Source organism: Euphorbia lathyris, chromosome 5 (assembly GCF_963576675.1).
Source record: "Euphorbia lathyris chromosome 5, ddEupLath1.1, whole genome shotgun sequence".
Classification (NCBI taxonomy): Eukaryota; Viridiplantae; Streptophyta; class Magnoliopsida; order Malpighiales; family Euphorbiaceae; genus Euphorbia; species Euphorbia lathyris.
Window position 1 is genome coordinate 5236962 of NC_088914.1, and position 19900 is coordinate 5256861.

At 32.6% G+C, this 19900-nt stretch overlaps 1 pseudogene; it reads right to left on the reverse strand.

Annotated features, from left to right (window-relative positions):
* The window catches only part of LOC136229656 (probable terpene synthase 8), a 31088-nt pseudogene extending 18133 nt beyond the window's left edge, over window positions 1–12955 (reverse strand).
* Between the last annotated feature and the right edge of the window lie 6945 nt (window positions 12956–19900).

Below are 19900 nucleotides of genomic sequence, written 5' to 3' on the forward strand. Positions count from 1 at the left end.
AACATTCATCGACGGCCACTCCAAAAGTGACGATGGAAGGAATCAGAGAACGATACCGGAGCGCGCAGCGCGAAGGTCAGGTATGCTCCCTCCTACTCTTTACGTGTCTTTTACTTTTATATGTTTTACATTGCATGTGTTATGTTAGCAAAAAACGTTTTCAAAACACACACATCACTGTCAAAATAGAAAAGTAGGGGCAACTGTAGACACCGAGTCGGAGGACCTGTGACGAAAACCTGAAAACAAGACGGTTGAAGCGATTGATTCCGAAAGTTTTAAAAATAATAAAATAAATAAGTTACAGTCGGTCGCTGTTGTCGATCGGATAGCTCGCGAATGCTTAACGGCACGGTGCGAGTGCTTAGCGGCGGCCGACGCGCATTCGACGACAGTCGGACGCACGCTCGACGACGCGAAGCACGCGCTCGACGTCTATCGGACGCACGCACCCAACCATGAATAGTACGCGCTCGGGGTCCGAGCAAGACACGAGCTTGGCGGCATGGGACGCGCGCTCGTCGGCCACGGGACGTGTGCAACCGGTAGCGCGGAACACGCGTTCGGCGGTCACGACGCGTGAACGCCCGACGACGTGGAACGCGAGTTCGACGGCCGCGGGGCGTGCACGCCCGACGGCGCGAGGCGCGCCCCGGCGGCCGTTGAGCGAGTTCCCAATCGCGTTGGGCAGAAGCCCAAAGGTAGGGGGGCACGAGCGCCCAACCGCGTCGGGCGGACGCCCAACGCTGTTGGGCGACCGCCCAACAATCGTTGGGCGGCCGCCCAACGGCTTTGGGCGACGCCCAATTTTGCTCTGGCGTCGCCCAAAGTTTCCGAGACCCGTTTCCCTATATAAGGGGCACGGATCCCAATGCAAGGGGGAGGGGGAGGATTTCTTGGAGCCTTTCTCACTCTAAACATTTTTAGAGAGAGAAAGTGATTTCTTTTGAGAAAAATATTTTTTTTCTCAAAAATTCCGAGTTTCCCAAAGTTAAACTTTTACTAAAAAATATAAAAAATGGAAGATCGCGACTCGTGGAATCGATCGGCTTCGACTGTCAGATACCGAATTTAAGGTATTATCCGAGGACTAGACTCTTTTATTTTATTTTATTTATTCTCTTCTTCTATTTATTTTTTTGTGTTATAGTTTCTTTATTTGATTAGTTATTTATTTTATCACGTTTTATTTAATTAGCGTATTTATTTAATTTTCGTTTCGTGTTGAATAAAATTCGGTTTTGTTTTAAAATAGAAAACCTCGTTTTGATATCCAAATACGAACCGTGATCCGATAAAAAGGTAGTTCGGGTATCGAAAAACCTTGAAATTATAAGTTTCTAATTTAAAAGAATTTTCAAATAATGTTTTAAAATAAAAACATCGTTTTAGGAACTTCCGTTATTGACTATGATCCATTTTTGGTAGTTCGGAAATCCAAAACGATTGAATTAGATTTAATTTAAAGCTTTTGAATAAATCTGGAAACAATTAGAGTGCTGCTGTAATTTGCCATTTCTGTCACTAATTGCTGTTTACCGACGGATTTGCCGTCGGTAAATATGCCAAAACGTAAAAAATGCTATTTCAGTCCCTTTTTCTCAAATTTTAAGCTTTTAATCCTTAATATATATGTATAGTTATGTAATTTATGTTTTTTTAAACTATTTTAGATATTTAGTGTATATAATTATTTAGGATGTTTGTATATCATTCTTTATTTAATTTTTAAAACATAAGTATATATATATATATATATATATATATATATATATATATATATGTTTTCTTTTATTTTATTCATTTGAGTTATATTAGATTCTATTTTGAAGGGTATCTACTTAGGCATTTTGGGAAATAATCAATAGATATTAGTATATGTTATTTTTTGATATTTAAAACTATAATGGTTATGTATATATGTAGTTTTGGGGTATTTGGGTTATTTTTATTGAATGAAATTATTTTGGGTAAATGTTATGTTCTTATTTATGAGATTTATTTACTATTTTCACATCTTTAAAGTATAAATGTATTTTATCTAATATTTTCATATATGTATTATATAGTTTCCTTTTATTAACTTTTATTTTTATATTCTCTTTTGGATTAAAATGTATATATATATGTTTATATTATTTTCTTTACTCTTTTGGGCCATTTAGGGGTCCATGTTTCAAATGAGTTTTATTTGGGGGTGAATTTTGGTTTAAATATGTTTATTATTGTAATTATAACAAGTAGAGAGTCCATTAAATAAGAGGGGAAAATAAATCAAAAGAAAGAGAGTTTTCAATTTGATTATTTAAACTAATGAATTTTTAGAGGTTCCTAATGTAAATAAATGGAGTTGTTTTTTTTGTTAATATTTCAAATCGTTTTCCAAAACACCACGTTTTAAAACCTCAATCCGTTCCAAAGGCGGATTAAGTGAACATTGTAATTAAAATCGCTTTCTTTGTGAATAATAGAGTTTTTGAATCATTTTCTTAAAGGATTTGTACAAAATAAAATTGACTTGTATGTTTAACCACGTTTTCTTAACTAAAGGTTTTTGTCTCAAACGTTTCCAAAGCACTTGAGTCGTTCCAACGGTGACTCGAGTAAACTTCACTAATCGGGGTTTTAAAACGCACCTAAATCGTTCCAACGGTGATTAAGGTGCGAACCATGTAAATAAACTCGTTTTGGGGAAATAAGTTAGTGCAGAATAAACACACGGCATGACATTTAAATAAAGTTGTAAATAAATCACTTCTTTCTTCCCCCTTCTCTGTGTATGTATAATATAAATGGGTGATTCTTTACTAATATGGCTTTCCAATAATATATGCTCAAAACGGTTTCTGAGAAAAGAAAGAAAAGGTTTCAAATGAATTTTAAACTTAAAGAAGTATACGATTAGTCCGTTATCGCCTAACATGCTGAGTAGGAGGCCGGTGGTTCATAACCGGGCGATGTCGGGGTGCCTAGTAGCCTTTCTCCGGAAAGGAGCTAGCCTTCTCGGCTCGTACCTAAGTTTCTCGAACCCACACCGGTCTCCCGCAAGGGATCGGTGTTCATTTTCCCATTCGTGGGTGGCGACTCTTCCATATCTCCGAGCTCCGGTCCTGCCGAGCAGCTTGATTCCACGATTTGTTGCTTTCGGCGCCAATCACCGCTTACATCGCCATGAGGTTGTCCACCCCCCGGTCCGCCCGGGAGATTAGGCCGCGGCACCTCGTCTAACAACGGTCATTTCAAAGGTTGTAGGCCCACTTGTACCAGTGGCAACGTGTAAGCCACACTAAAAGTCTAGGAAAATTCATTGTTATGAATTTTAAACACTTTGTGATAAAAGAAAAATATGTTTTCTTTAGAGATGATGATGATATGCGAAACTTCCATATTTGATATTCTCGAGCGTAAGGGTGGATTTACATTAGAAATGTGAAATTTCATAAATTGACAAATCTGAGTAGTGATGTTATCTAGCCGAGTTAGAGTTGGTAGATGAACATTAGTTGTCTAGAATTAATTTATGAAAGTCACTAAAAATGTAGAAATCAAATTGCCTTAAAATAAGTACGTCACAATGATGAAATCGAAGAAAAATATCATATCAATCGGTGAATATGCGGTATAAAAAGCTTATGTATGATGAGTTACAGGTAGAAAAGCTTCCGTGTGATAACATCATTAGTCAATTGATCTCAACGAGTGTTATCCTTGTTGATTTTGTAGAATCAAAGGATAACACAGCGCATCCGCTAACCTAGAGATTAAATCGAGATCAAATTGAAAAATCATCTAAAGGAATGAGACTAAAGCCCATAGAGAAGAGGCGTTATGTGAAGGAAAACTCTACCTAGTTGACTGGAGATCCCAAGATCTAGGTTCAAAGAGACAACCTAATTGCATAAACCTTACGTGTTCACTGTGGGGGTTAAACCCTCGTCCATTCCTAGATGTAAACAGTGACACCAACGGGAAAAGGTTAAGCTATATTGTAACCCTCTTACTATTGGGTGACATCATGCTTTGTGAGGTGCTTACTTACTCAACTTCATTTCCAGCCCTCCATAAGTCTAATTTAATCAATTAAGGACATGTGCATTCATTCATTTAAGTCCAAACTCAATTAACCAATCTTTACATCTTAACGACACACTAATCGCCTCCTAATCGCACGGTAATCGCATTATGAATACGAAACTTCTAATGACAATGAGATGAATCTAAAATGTATGTATTCAATCATGAAAACATATATGAATGTGGGAAGACTCATATATTAGGGTTTTGGCGATGTTTCATATATGCTTTTAATGATACATTGTGCATCAGTATTCTGAGCAAATAAATCACCTATGTCAGAGTGAAGTGGGGTCGCTTCGATGGAGACTAGTGGGGCCTAGTTATCTTAAACTCTCGCAGAACCAGACGATGTTCATGACCATAACGAACATAACCATGAGAACCTATACCGGATTATGTTGGTATCTGTGTGGGGTATATCATCGTTTACACAAACGACAGAATAGTTCAAAGACATCGCGTCTACTAGTCAGCCAGTAAAGTAAATATACTTTCACAAGAGAAGGTTCAAGGCACATTATCTACCTATCCTATACAGATATCAGCTGTAGAAAGTTATCACCACATCCTAATCGTCTCGTTTCCAATTTCATTTATGTGGGGGATTGTTGGAAAATTTATATATATAAATGAAATTAGTATAAATTCCAATAGTCATCCTTGTTCATGAACAGTTGTGTTCGTTCATGGTTAGTCGTGTCAGTTCATGAACAGTCGCGTTCGTTCATGAATGGTCGTGTTCATTCGAGAACAGACATGTCTATTCAAGTTCTATATATACTTGATGGAGCTATCAGATTGAATATACTTTGAAAAATTATTCTCTAAATATTTCTTGTCTCTGTACGTGTTGTTTTGTTCTACTCCGGTGATAGCTATTATACACTCGGTAAGAGTTCGCTTGCGTAATCTGTTGTATCCTGGGAGACGATTGTCAATAGCGACGACATCCGTCTTAAGGAAACTGCTAATACAGGCATCAGATTTGTCTAACTCCATTCTTTTGATTTTCTATTTACTGTTATTATATTTTTCTGTGTTCTTTTTGTTTTTTGGTTAATCACATCTAACATTTTTAAAACAGACGTAATCATTTGTCTAACAAAAACATCCGTCGGTGATGGTCTGAATGTTGTCGGTGATTGTATCATATGTGGTAATAGCCTCCTAGATAAGCTGTTGCGATAATTTTTTACCGAAATATGAAATCACCGATACAAACTTTATCGGTACATTATACAATTTGTGTGAGTGACATCCCCTACAATATTTTCCGGTAATGTTGGTGGGAAAATTCCAACATTAATTATCAACACATTTTTTAAAAGGAAAATATAAAAATAATTCATGTGATTTGACCGGTTTGTAAAGACTTTCCCTGTGATTTTAAACTATGCAAATAGAGATTTGTTTTTTTGTGTAGTTTACAAACTCAATCATTCTGTAAAAAATAATTATCGTGACTATTTACTGTAAAATGGAGCAATTTGAAGTAATTAAAAAGACTAACATCCAACCCTAATGGGACTACCCGTATTCTATATAAAAGGGTATGAGACGGGTATGCGATCTAAACCATTACCCGTTAGGGTAATGTGACGGGTATGGAAATACCCCCAGGGTACCCGGTACCTATTACCCGCCATAACTCTTGCATATATCACAAAATATTATAATTTTTTAGATGTAAGATGTGAGATTTGAACCCCAACCTTTTGTTCTTTAACCATTTAGTAATATAACTAAGATAATTTATTCTTATTGATTAAAGTTCAATTTGTTCAATTTTTAGATGGATGATTTATTAAATTTATACTTGGTTAAATTTGTAATCTTTTTTGTTTTATTTATTGATTCATAAAGGTTAAGGGTACCCGTGAACTAAAGGGTCAAATATATGAATATCATAATTAAATACAAAATTAAAACTAACTCGTATCACCAAACTTAATTCTTAATATGTCATTATTTTCTATATATTATGATTTTAGAATATAATTTAAAAATTCTAGACTCCAATTCATAAATTATAAACGCTAGAAAATATATTCTAGACTTCTAATTTATAAATTTTAATCCTTAAAATATATTAAAAGTACTGATTTTACTAGTTTGACATTATCCAAAATTATGACTTGACATAGTTGTAAATAGTTTTTAAAAGATGAATTAAGGTTTGGGATTGGTACTATCCACGGTACCCTACCCGTTGCCATCCCTACATAAGTATTGTTTGACCGAAAAATGGACTCAGATCATTTAATTGCAAATTTCACAAAGCCCTGTGTATACAAACATCTAAATCCCGAACATTGTTTTCACAGATTGGCTGAACTACATGGTTTGTTTTTGTATTTTTCTCTTAAAAATGAGTATCTTCTTATAGTGAATAATTATGAGAAATTTATGTATGTATGGGTTGCTAAATCGTCGTAAAGTCGAACAAGTTTTTTGGTGGCTTCGACTATTTTCGGGGATTCTTTTACCCAAATCATCTCCTTCATGCCCGCGTCTTTTAACCCTAGAAATAATGCTGCAGTGAGTAGCTCACTGGTTGTTGTGATCATTGCATTGCGTAGATACTCGTCGAATCTCGGAACATATCCATTCTCGTACCAACGAGCTTCCAATAAGTCCGCTCTTGTAAGTTCCTTAAACTGTGTGATAAGTCTAACTATAAGTTCGTTAATATATATTACCATCTCTTTGGCATAAAAGGTTTTATAAGAACTTTGGAGGAAAGTAAAATCATATATAAGAAAGAATTAAAGGAGAAAAAAACATGACTTAATATATTAGGAACTCTCTGAACTTAATCCAATGGATTGCTCCGAAGTCTACGTAGTGAAACTTGATTGGGTTTGGACAAATTAAAAAATTTATATATTTTAAGCAAGTTCATGGGTTAGTAGATTACTGTAATCAAGTTTTGAAAACCAATAAGTCACTAATGTATTAAGCCCTTGAAAATAATATAGAAGTATACATGTGATTTGGAGGTTTAATACATCAGTAGCCCTCTAAACTTGACATATTTAGTCTCCTAAACTTAGCCCTCTGAACATGTGTAAAATAATCTAATCATCACCTTAGTTTCTTTAAAACGACCTATTAGCCCCCTGAATTTTCTTACAGTGATCAATTGGCCCCTTGAACTTACGTAAAGTGATATGCATTTCAGTTTGTCCAAAACCAATATTGTTCTATCATGGAACCAATTGAACTAAAAGCTGAAGCTGATAGTTAAGACTCAAACATAGAACTTATATTAATCTCTGTCAGTGGCGAATACATGATTACTCGATTGGGGGGCCGATTTTACACATGTGTTCGTTAAAAAAAAAAATTTGCTAAATCAAACTTCCTCAAATTTTTTTTTATACATGCATGTTATAATTTGAGTAGTCAATAACCAATTTTTAAGTATTAATGTACAATTTCTCAAAATTAAGCTAAATTTCGTTTAAGATTCCTAACATGTAAAAAAAAAATTGAATTTAGGGAGGGCCGAACAGGTAAAAAAAATTAAAAAATTTGATTTGAAAGGACCAACCAGGCCAAAAAACAATTAATAATTTGGATTTAAGGAGGGCCTAACAGGCCAAAAAAAAATAGAAATTTAGATTTAGAGATGCCTAACAGACCCAAAAAAAATTAGAAATTTGGATTTACAAAGTACCTAATAGACCCATAATAATAAAATTTTGAATTTTGGACAAGTCTAACACTTAATAGATCATCTTGGGAGCTAATTCAACACCCCTATAAAATTTTTTTGAGACAGGAGGCCAAAACTACCCGAGTTAAGGTGGTTCCAGTGGCCGGAGGGGCCCGGGCCCAGGCCCCTGTCTACGCTCCCGATCTCTGATACCATACACATCATAAGTATCATCAACAGTCATTGCCATTTGTGTAAATTTAGCAATTAGTTGACGTGAAAGAGAATATTTAGGGTTAGGAAGACATCCAGGTGCCCAAACATACACTTCCACTATTCTATCCCTTGCATAACTTAATGTTTCTGCCAAATTTGACTCTTTCCACCACCTGAAATATGTAAAGTTATAAAAAACGTTAGACACTATTTAGATATAAAATATCATTAAAATAATTCAAATAAGTTAAATATAATATATATATATAAGTAATATAATTCACTGAAAACTATGAAATATTGTTATTAAAGTGTTAAACTATATCACTGGAACAAATAGAAAATATAATTAAATAAAAATAATAAACATAATTTACCCAAAACTACAGGAATAATGTTCAAAAGTGAATTATAATAAACGATTTTTTGTTGTTGTTGTTGATGCTGCTTTCATTGTTGCCTAGGCGGCGTCTAGTTGGCCTAGGTGCTATCTAAGCATTAAAAAAAACGGGAACTGGACCAAACCCCGTTTCGGGGCCTAGGCGGGAAAAATCGAAAAGGATTTTCAATTTTGAGCGCCTATACAAGATCTAGGCAGTCTTATTTTTTTAACACTAGCCGAGTGTAAGTAGGGATGTAAACGAGGTGGGGTGGGGCGGGATTACATTCCCCCTTCCCCCTCTCCCTGACTTATCGGGGTTTCCTAGTTCTTGTTCCCGAACCTAAATGGAGAAAACTTTATCATCGTCCGTGTGGGAATCCCCATTCCTTTTTTCATTATGTTTTTTTAATATATATTCTATTTTTTCTCTATGTTCTTGGCATTTATCATAGTATTACGACAAATAATAAATTTAAATTTGAGTTGAACTGCGGAAAAAAGAATAAAACTGACCTAACATAATACCTCCGAAAAGAATCACAATATTTATATATAAATAAAAAATAAATGTTAAACTGGAATTAATTGTGGGATCCGCGGGATCACCGTTGCGACATAACAGGACGGATACGGGGATCCCCATAGGGAAGGAATATCTATCCCCTTCCGCGCCCCATCCGCAGAGATTCTAATTGGGGAATCTCTACCTTGTTTACATCCATAAATGTATTACTATTGGAGTACCATATAAAAAGGAAAACGTACTTGGAAACCAAAGCCAGCTCGTGTCTGTAAAGCAACTGAAGTCGATTATAATCCAAGACGGCGAACTTGAGTAGAAGTGGATTCATAGAATCGCGTTGTCAGTAAAACGAAATAAACTGACTGGTCTCCACTCTTTCCATCCCGGTGTGAATTGTGCATTCAAGACTAAGACTATACCTTATATTATCTACGGACATTTCTAGATATTTCTTTGAAAATTTTGACGCTTCATCTAATATATCTTCTCCATGAACGCTCACAAAACTAGCTTCGTATAAACTAAGTAGTCCTTTCACATCACTTGTTAATGTTTTCTTGAATTCTCCATCTTTTTCCGTGAACTTTTTGAAAATATATCTACAACACATTCATTAGTTTCGACGGATATTTTCTATTAGGGACGGTTTTAACTGTCACTACAGTTTCATCTGCCGGTTTTCAAAATCATCACAAAACAGTCCATACAACAAGCGTTGCTATCTCTAGTGTAGGACGTGTAAATGGCGACGGGTTTGAGACGGTTTTAACAGATTTCCAGCAACAGTATCTAGATACTAATAAAGTACTTAATTAATGGAATAATTTTAAAAATAACCCTTCTGATTTTGCTGATTTACAGATGAGTGTCTGTGATTTTTGTTGTTGCAAAAAGAGGACCGAGGTTCTCACCAATTTGTAAAACCAACAGTTTTTTGGATGAATTTGAATATTGATAACCTCAAAATAGAAAATTTTAAGAATCAAAATTTGTAGTACCATATTTACTACGAAATCGCGTTTTTTATTTTTCAAAAACATCATTTTTTTTTTAGTTTTTTCACTGTAAACATTAACTTAACTCTATCTCTCCTAACCAGAGAACACATAAACGAACTCAAAACTAAAAAGTTTAATAATTAAAATTGTTTAGAATACATTCAATTCTTGCAAAATCGTAGATTTTTGGATTGAATTTAACTGTTGATGATCTCTAAATAAATTAAATTTGTTTAATGTCGTACTTTTTCACAATCATAAATTTTAGAGTTTTATCGTTGTAAACATTAACTTTCTCTCTCTTAACCAAAAACATGTAAATAACATCAAAATTAAAGTATTAAAGAATTAAGGGTAAATAATTTATTAGTCCTCGCCCCTTTTTACCTAACACACTGTTTAGTCTCCATATTTTGAAAAACACATTATAAGGTCCATATCTTTTGTCAATATTAACCATTTAGTCATTCTATCTAGTTTTTTTTAGATTTTCAACCGAACATATCTTAAATTTCAAGACAGTCATAGTAAATACAAAATAGTCATGTTACTCTATTATTTACTGTCTGTTTATTTATGCCAAATATAACAGTTAAAAATCTAGAAAAAAATAGATAGAAGGGCCAATATTGACAAAAGATATGGATATTATAATATGTTTTTCAAAATAAGGGACTAAATAGTGTGTTAGGTAAAGATATTTACCAAAACAACCAGACACCCATCTGCAAATCAGCGGAACCAAAACCGAAACCACATGGATTTTTTTTAAATCACCCCTTAATTAGTTAATTAATTAATTAATTACCTGAAGGGACTTTGTATCCATGTTGTCTTAAAACTCGAAAGAGAAGAGATGCAGTGTGGAGATCAAAGTCATTTTGTTCAAGGAAATTGGGGAAATTAGTGAAAATATGAGACAATTGTTGTTCAATTTCAGTTTCAAAATGATAGGAAACACCTAGTCTGCATAATAAATTGATTAATTCTATGTTTTTTCTTATTTCTTCTGCAGACATAATTAGCAGTTCTTTCACCTCTACTTTCAGTTCTTCCACCTCTTTGTTATACCATTCTATCTCCTGCCAAAAATCAAGAATATGGGTCAGTTTGAAACTTCTGAAAAGTTCAGGGGATCGTTGAAGTTTTAGACCAAATATAGATTAGGAAACAAAAAAAAAATAGATAGATATATACAAAAAAATCTATAATATTCTCGGAGTAGTGGCGAATATAGGGTTGCTCGGTTGGGGGGAGAGCGATTTTACAGGTGGTGTGTAATTTTTTTTTTTTTTTTGCTAAATCGGTATCTAATAGAAAAAATCGGATTTAGAAAGAGACTAATAGGTGAAAAAAAATAGAAATTTAGATTTAAGAGGCCTAACATGCCAAAAAATTAGAAATTTGGATTTAATTAGAGCCTAACAGGCCAAAAAATTAGAAATTCGGACTTAGAGAGAGCATAACAGGTCCAAAAAAAATTGAAATTTTGGATTTAGAAAGGACTTAATGGGACCTGGACCAATTTTGGAATACTTATATAGCACCCGAGCTAAATTTCTTGGAAACAGGAGACGGAAATCACCACAACCTTAAATTTTATGGAGACAGGGGGCCGAAACTACTCGTGACCGTGGTGGTTCCGGCGGCCGGAGGGGGCCGGACCTCTCTGTCTCCGCCCCTGCTCAGAGACATTTAATTTTCAACACTAATAATCCCCATAAAATGATACGGATTCATATTTTAATTGGTCGGGTCTATTACTTTAAAATATCGAAAAAATTGTCCTATCATTGACAACAACAAAAATTGCTTCTTTGTTATATTTAATAGTGGTTATATAAGGGATGTAGTTTTAATATAAGGGATGTAGTTTTAAGTAATTTTAATTTTTGAACTTTTTAAAATTGTTATCGGTTATTTTGACTTGATCAACTGTAAAAGATGTATTATGGTAATATAATGCAAAATTTAGAGGCCTTAAAATACGGGTTTCAAGCTTGAAAGCCATAATTAAAATAAAAACAAAGTTAAGGGACTATGAATGTAATTTATTCGAGATACTTTTATACTTTATCTCTAAACTTAAGACTTAAACCATTATTTGGTTCTCAACTTATTCAAAATTTTGTTATTTGATCCCTGACCTATTATTTGGTCACATCTGGCCTCTAACCTATCTCAATTAATACAATTTCACACAATTTAAATTGAAAGTTGACATAATTGTTATTCTATTAGCACATGACGATATTTTGACACTTAAATTTGATAAATTTTAGTTTAGAGATTTGTTTTTCTTTTTTAATCTAATTAATTATTTTAACATAAGAGAGTTTATGTGATAAATAAACTTCAAGATGTGTGACATGTCAAGTTTATATGTCAAAATATCATTACATGTGATGGGGAATAACGGTTTTGTCAAGTCTCCATATATTGGGTAAAATTTCACCAATTGGATTAGTTTAGAGGCCAAATGTGACCGAATAATATATCAGGAGCCAAATGATAAAATTTTGAATAGATCGGGAGTTCAATAACACCTTAAGCCTAAACTTAATAATAAAGGTAGTATATGTCTTTTACAATCAAGTGAACCTATTTATCAAAATAAAAGACGTAGTTTATCAAAATTTAAATTTGCGGTTCGTTAGACACTTTTAGGTAAATTTTCTCTTAATCTAGACTTTTTTTTTACATACCGTAAAATTCAAACTCGAGATCTCTAACTAAAATCGAGTTCAATTGGTATAAAAAACGAAAAATTTGTACAATGAATCGGAATCAGTACCGATCCCAGCTACTCAGATGATGCCACATCATTTTTTGACTGGTGTTGTTAATCATCTGAGTGGAGGATTAGTACTGGTCCCACTTGTAAAAAACGTAACCAAACAAAAATGTTAGATTGATAGGCAACAACATGGTAATAAGTAGAGGACTAAAATGTAAAAAGACATAATGAAAAGGGATCAGAAATATATATATACCGAGTCTTGGAGTGAGAAAGATGCAAAGCTAAACCCCCAAACGGTCGGAGGAAACTTTGCCGATCGCCGGGCAACGTCGGAGCGTTCATTTTCAGTTTTTGTATCCATTTCTAAGCTTTGCTTATCTAAACCTATCAACTTCTCTACCCTTTTATAGAAACCATGCATGGATGCATTTTCTTACACATGTCCATTATTCGGGTAAATTACGTTAACGGTCACTGTAATTTATTTATTTTTATAGTATTGCTACTAAAACTCAAAACGTAAAAAAAAAGTTATACAACTTTACACTTTCTATCATCATTATAGCCAGTAAAATTCAATTAACGCTGCAAAATAACTGTTGACAACCTCAAATTAGAAATGTCCAAAAATTTTACTCTTAACGTCGATAGTCACATTGTTCAAAACCAAGGCCGCATGGTCCGCTTAGGCCATGTCTAGGCGCTCGAAATCGAGAATCGCTGCGATTTTCTCCGATTAGTCCATCTAGAAGTTTTTATGGTTCCTAAGTGAGTTTTAGCCGTTTGGGCTCCGCTTATGCTGCATCAACGCCGCCTAGACCGTTTAGATGCTGCCTAAGCGACAATAAATAAAAACATTTTTTATTATGAATTTATTTTTTCTTTATTATAATTCACTTTTGAGTTGTTTCAATGATGTTGTGGTGAAAATGTTGATATTTGCTTATTTTTAAAGATACAAATTACAAATATACTTGTTTTTCTATATTCATGTAAAGTTGTTTAGAATCATATTTAACATAGAATCTTTTTTTTTTGTACTTTTTAAAATTGTAATCTCGGAATTTCCTCTTTTTAAACATTCATTTGCTCTCTTATCCAACCAACACCTAAATGACCTCAAACGAAAAAGTTAATGATTTAAAATTATTTAGAATATCATAAAATTTTAAATTTTTTTATTTTAAGCTCATCAACAGTCATTTTGTGACGTTAATTGAAATTTAATTATCATAATATTAGAAAATATAACATTAAGGGGGTGTTTAGTAGCTACTTTTCATGCTTCTTTTTGCCTTTTCACTTTAAAAATGAGAGTTATGTGTTTGGTTAGTGATTTCCCTGCTTTTTAAAAAAAACAGTATTTTCCAACAGTAAACTATAACAACAAACAGCAAATCATAGGTAAAACAAACGGACTATAAGTGTAATTTACCATGCGTTATTACCAAAAACCCCATTTCCAATTTAAAATTTGCGCTTCCGTTTCACATTGCGACAAAGGCTTCTTTATTTTTATGAAAAAACTTATTTATTTATTTATTTATTTTATTTACATTTCTCCATTTCCAAACAAATTTATAAACTGAATTTGTTGTATTCTATAAAAATCAAACTTAAAATTTCCGAACAAACAGGGTGTTGTTATACCCAGCCACCATTTCCCACCCCTAGTTCCGCGAAAGGACGAAAATACCCTTCCAGGTGTTGGGGTGGGAAATGAATTTTTTTTTCTCTCCCGACACCCAGGTGTGTGGCTATCACCCCCACCTTGTGGTGGGACAAAAGGTGGGGCGCGATAGCCACACGCCCGACAGTCCGACAGTCCCAATTTTTGCAAAAATTAAACCGAAAACAGAAATACTCAAACGGAAAAATACCTCGACTTCAACGGCTTGGTCGTTCTTGTCTCTTTCCGGGAATGACGGATTGCTCGCCATGATACGTGTAATCTCTGATTTCGGAAAGAAATGAGTTTCGGAGAGTTTGAGAAAGTGTGGGGGAATCAAATTTTTAGTTAGGGGTAGTTTCGTCTTTTTCCGGAACTGATGGTGGAAAATTGGGTCCGGGTATAGTAATCACAAACATTATTTGTTGGGATGTGTTTGATTCCTCTTATATATATATACTAGATTTAAGCTCGTGCATTGCACAGATTATATGATTTCAAATATAATATTAAAATGGACTTATAGTTTCTCAATAACTTTTAATAACTCAAAGCCAACCCACACGATGCGCGGTTGAATTTTATGCTTTTTCCTCAGTATTTTGTGTTTTTTTGCTTGCTTTCTTTATACTTGCAATTATTGTCTTTTATATATATGTAAACTTTTTATTTAAAATATTAATATATTAAAAATTTAGGAGAAGATAAAATATTAATTTTTTTTATTTAATTAATTTATAGATTATTATGGAATATCTGTCTTAATTATCATTAATTCTAGAATAAATAATTATAAGGTCCTTATGTTTTTACTTAACACATTAATAAATCCATCATATTATTATAAGGTCCTTAAATTTTATCTTAATCAATTTTTTAGTTCTTCCATTTATTTTTATAAATGAAAGTTAATTATAGCCTCCTTAAAATTGACAATTATTTGACCACTGTTAACAACGCAAAAGCATATACATAATTCATTATAAAAACGGTAGATACATGTATATATATAATTCACTATTGCACATCTATGAAAATGTTTAGTTACACGTACCAAGAGAGGGTTTATTGAAACCCATTCTTTCTTAGGAAGCCATAATTACAAACTTACTCTAGTTTTCTTGGGAGTCAAAATTAACGAATAATTTGAGTAATAGTCCCTATAATATAGGGAAAACAAATCATTACAATCAAACGAATTAACGAAGATGTTGTGTATGTGTGTATGTAAATCTTCAACATTAGAATGAAATTGCAGTTTCTTATAAAAGATTGTATTACTTTCATCTTTTTTACTCTGCACGAACCAAATCCCAGGAGACCTTCATTAGTTTCTCAATCATGGCTGGTAGCATTTGACTTGTAATTGCATCTTCATTTCTTTCATTTCCACTTTGTCAGTGTAATTGTCATCTGCAATTGTAGAGGTTCAGAATTTTATTACACTTATAAGCATAGGAATTTATGTCTAACTTTTTCAAAAGGTTGGAAAAAAAACAGGTTATTTAATTAAATTAGAGAAGGAATTATAGAACATAAAATTGAGCCAATATATGTCTCATTTATAGCAAATGAATATTTAAAGAACAATAGCTCCTCTATCAAGCTGCAGAAAATAAAATCAAATTAGGATAATTAAATAACCAAGAGTAGCATTTGTCAGAGATTAATATAAGATATATGATTGGGCCTTAACTATCCGCTCGAGCTTTTAGTTCAATCGGTTCCATAACATGGTATCAGAGCTTTTATTCTAAAACACATATAAGATAGGATAGGATAAAGATAAACGATGGAGAAGTGGTTCAAAAACACATAAACAAACTGACCCATGCAGTAAAACTCAGCGCAACTATTATATAATTTGAGAAAATTAGAAATTCTATTAAATTGACACGTCAATCTCCAAAGCTTAATATTATGACATGTGTTACTTTTGTTCCACCCTTTATATATATAATAGATGTTTTTTTATAATAATATATATGTTTTTATTTTGTATAAACATATATAATAATTTTATTTAGAGAAAAGAAAAAAAATAATTTTTTTGGTTATTGATTTGCAAAAACAGTTTTTATGTTTCAAATTGTATATTCTACAAACTCAGTTATTTGTTAGATTAATAGGCAATATTAAAGTCGTTCCTGCACTTTTTAGAGTCTTGAAATTGGATTGTTTTATACATAAGGGTTAAATCAGTTTTCACCTAATAATCATAGTGATAAATTTATACATAATCTAACAATAACATATCAATTAATTGTGTTGTAATTTCCTCTTATTAAAAGGATAACTGCGTCGGCTCATAAAAAATCAATACAATTAACATCAATTGTGTTGCACGTTTACATGCACAAAGCAACTAATATTATTAGTTACTTGCGTTGGCCCTTACTAAGGACCAACACAATTGATTTGAGCAATTACGTCGGCTTAACTTCTAAAGCATACACAATTGATAAAAATACCATCAATTGCATCAAGTTTCAAAAACACGCAACTAATATTATCGATCAATTGTGTCAGCCCTTATTAAGGACTGACACAACTGATTTGAGAAATTTCACTGGTTGTGTTTAGAGCATACCAATTGATAAAAATTTCATCAATTGCATCGAGCTTCTTGACGCAATTGAATTAGCTCATCGTGTTTTTATAAACCTAATGCAATTATTGCGACACAATAAAGCGTTTTTTCACTAGGGATTGTTTTTGGTAATGACTTCATTCCACATGGTAGAGTTCGATGCACGTTGTTGTTGTATTTTGAAAGAAAATTACTCCATAACGGGTGAAATTTGTCCTAAGAAAATTTGTTTCGTAGGAGGCCTCGACATCTCGTTTTGTCTAATTTTTGGTTGAAAGTATATTGTAATTCTATTAATTTTATAATTTTGATTCAATAATACAATTGTTTTTGTTTTTTTAGATTGATTTTGTCAACAAATTATTAATCATAACTAGACCTGGGCATGGGCCGGGCTTGGGTCGGGCCTGTCGGGCTTTTGATAAAGTCTGGCGAGCCCAAGCCTAGCCCAGCCCGCAAGAAATTTAATCGGGCTCGGGCTGGGCTCGGGCCGAAGATATGAATCCCAAGCCCGCCCGTCCAAGCCCATCTATATATTAAAAAAATATTATAATTTATATTTATATATTATAATTTATATTTATATATTATATATTATAATTTATATAAAAATGTATATATTATAATTTATATAAATATATATATATTATAAGTTAAACAGAGAACTTTTTTTTGTTTTTGGAAGCTGTGACAGAAAACTTTTTTTTCTGCAGCAAAGTTTTTTTTTGAAAAAATTATTTATATTTATGTTTATCAAAATATATTATAATTTATATAAATATATATATATTATATATATATAGTATATCGGGCCGGGCCGGGCTTGCCCGATATAAAAGTTGTAAAGCCCAAGCCCGCCCAATTTTTGACGGGTTTATACGGGCTTGGGCCGGGCCGGACCTAACAATATTTCGATGTGTTCAAGCCCGGCTAAATGGGCCTGGGCCCGGGCCGGGCGGGCGGGCTCGCCGGCCCATGCCCAGGTCTAATCATAACCAACTAATAAAAAAAAGTAGCTAATAATAGCTAACAGCAACAGAAAACTGTGAACACCCGCAAACATCAGCTAATAATAGATGAATAAAAAAGGCTCCAAATATATTTTTTATTTATGCTTAATATACAAGGCTTCTTGGATTTGGCTTGAAAATCGATCGTGCTATAAACTTACAAACTGTCTTTTTAGCGTTTGAACTTGTTTAAAGAGATTATTGGCTATTTGAATTTATTTAAATGACCATTTGATTGTTTTATTTGCTTATAGAGATCTATGGTTCCCTAAATTTGCTTAAAGTGATTAAAAAACTTAAGAAAAAAGTACAGAAATAAACTTTATAGTTTGATTGATTTGTAAAGACAATCTTTATGTTGAAAAGTCTGCAAACAGTAATTTTGTGTTTTGTAAAATTTGTAGATAAAAGACATATGAAGCAATATTTTTATCAAACAATACTTGTGGTTTAGTTTATTTGTCAACTCAGACTTTATATTTTGAGTAATTTGCAAAGTCAGTCTTTTTAATTACGTCAAATCGTTCCATTTTGGGGTAAATAGTCACGATAATAATGGTTGGCAGAGTGACTGACTGAGTTTGTAAACTGCACAAAGCAATCAACCAATGTTTACAAACTTTTAAACTACGAAGACTTTAAACCATAAGATTTATTTTTGTATTTTTTTCAAAAATTAATGTGTAAAAGGGATAAAGTGTAAAAAATACCCCTAATGTTTACACCTATGAGTAATTTTACCCATAACGTTTAAAATGGTGCAATTGTACCCTTAACATTGACAAGTTGGGTCAATTGGAGAAATTATTCATCAAATTGTCTTATCGGTCATGAATCTCGTCATTTACACTTCATATGTGTGGCATTTTATCACTTATTAGTAAAAAATCATAAACATATGATTCAACATGAAAAAAAAAATTAAAAAAAGTTAAAATAATATATTGTATTTTGTACGAGTTGACAAAAAAATTTAAATATTTCCTCGAATTTAAAAATATTAATCTCCAAATTGTTCTTGACTGCCAATTTTAGATCTAAAACTGTATTATTTTAGACGTTAAAGGTAAAGTTGCTCATACCCATAAGGTGCCGTTTGGTTCGTGGGAATAGAATGACTATTCCAAAAGAATAGAATAGCAAAGAATGGTGCCTTGGAGCTAGCTACAAATAGCTTAAACAATCCTACTGTGATAGGGATAGGCTCGTTCCAATGAGGCAAATAGCTGCTTTTATGCGTCCTAACGTAACTAAATGTTACTGTTCTAAGCTTCTTATAACGGAACTAAACTAATAGGGTATTTAACCCGTAATTGGTAAAAAAGAGAATTTTAGAAAAGATGCTATCTTATGATATTTTTTATTATGTATTTGTCGGATGGATTGCTATCTTCCGGCAGTACTTTTCAGAAAACAGGATACAACTGAAATTTCTAAGAATAATTATTCTTATGTTTGGTTGGTGGAATAAAATAGAATGAAATAGATAGTTTTTTTATTCAAAAGACAACATTACCCTCAAATGTAATGTCTTATTTCTTTTAAAATTTTAATTATTACTATAAATTGTTCAAATATTTAATATATATTATTTTAAAAAATATATAAAAAAACAGAAAAAAGGGAAACATGAAAGACTGAAAAATTTTAAAAACGAAAAAACAATAAAACATAATTATAGAGACGTGGAAAGCTATGAAAACGCAAAAATAGGAAAAACATGTAGAAAAAACTCATGAAAACAAGAAAATGAAAAAAACACAAAAAAAATGTGGCAAACATGAAAATGTTAAAAACACGAAAATATGAAAAACAGAAAAATGTGAAAAAATGAAAAAAAAACCTTGAAAACACAACAAGTGAAAAAAATCGAAAATATGAAAAAAGTGAAAAAAGTTAAAAATACGAAAATATAAAAAATGTGTTTATTACGTTTTTTCATATTTACATGTTTTTTGCATTTTTTTTACGCTTTTTCATATTTTCCAAGTTTTATTGTTTTCGGTGTTTGTTTACATTTTCGTATTTTTCGCGTTT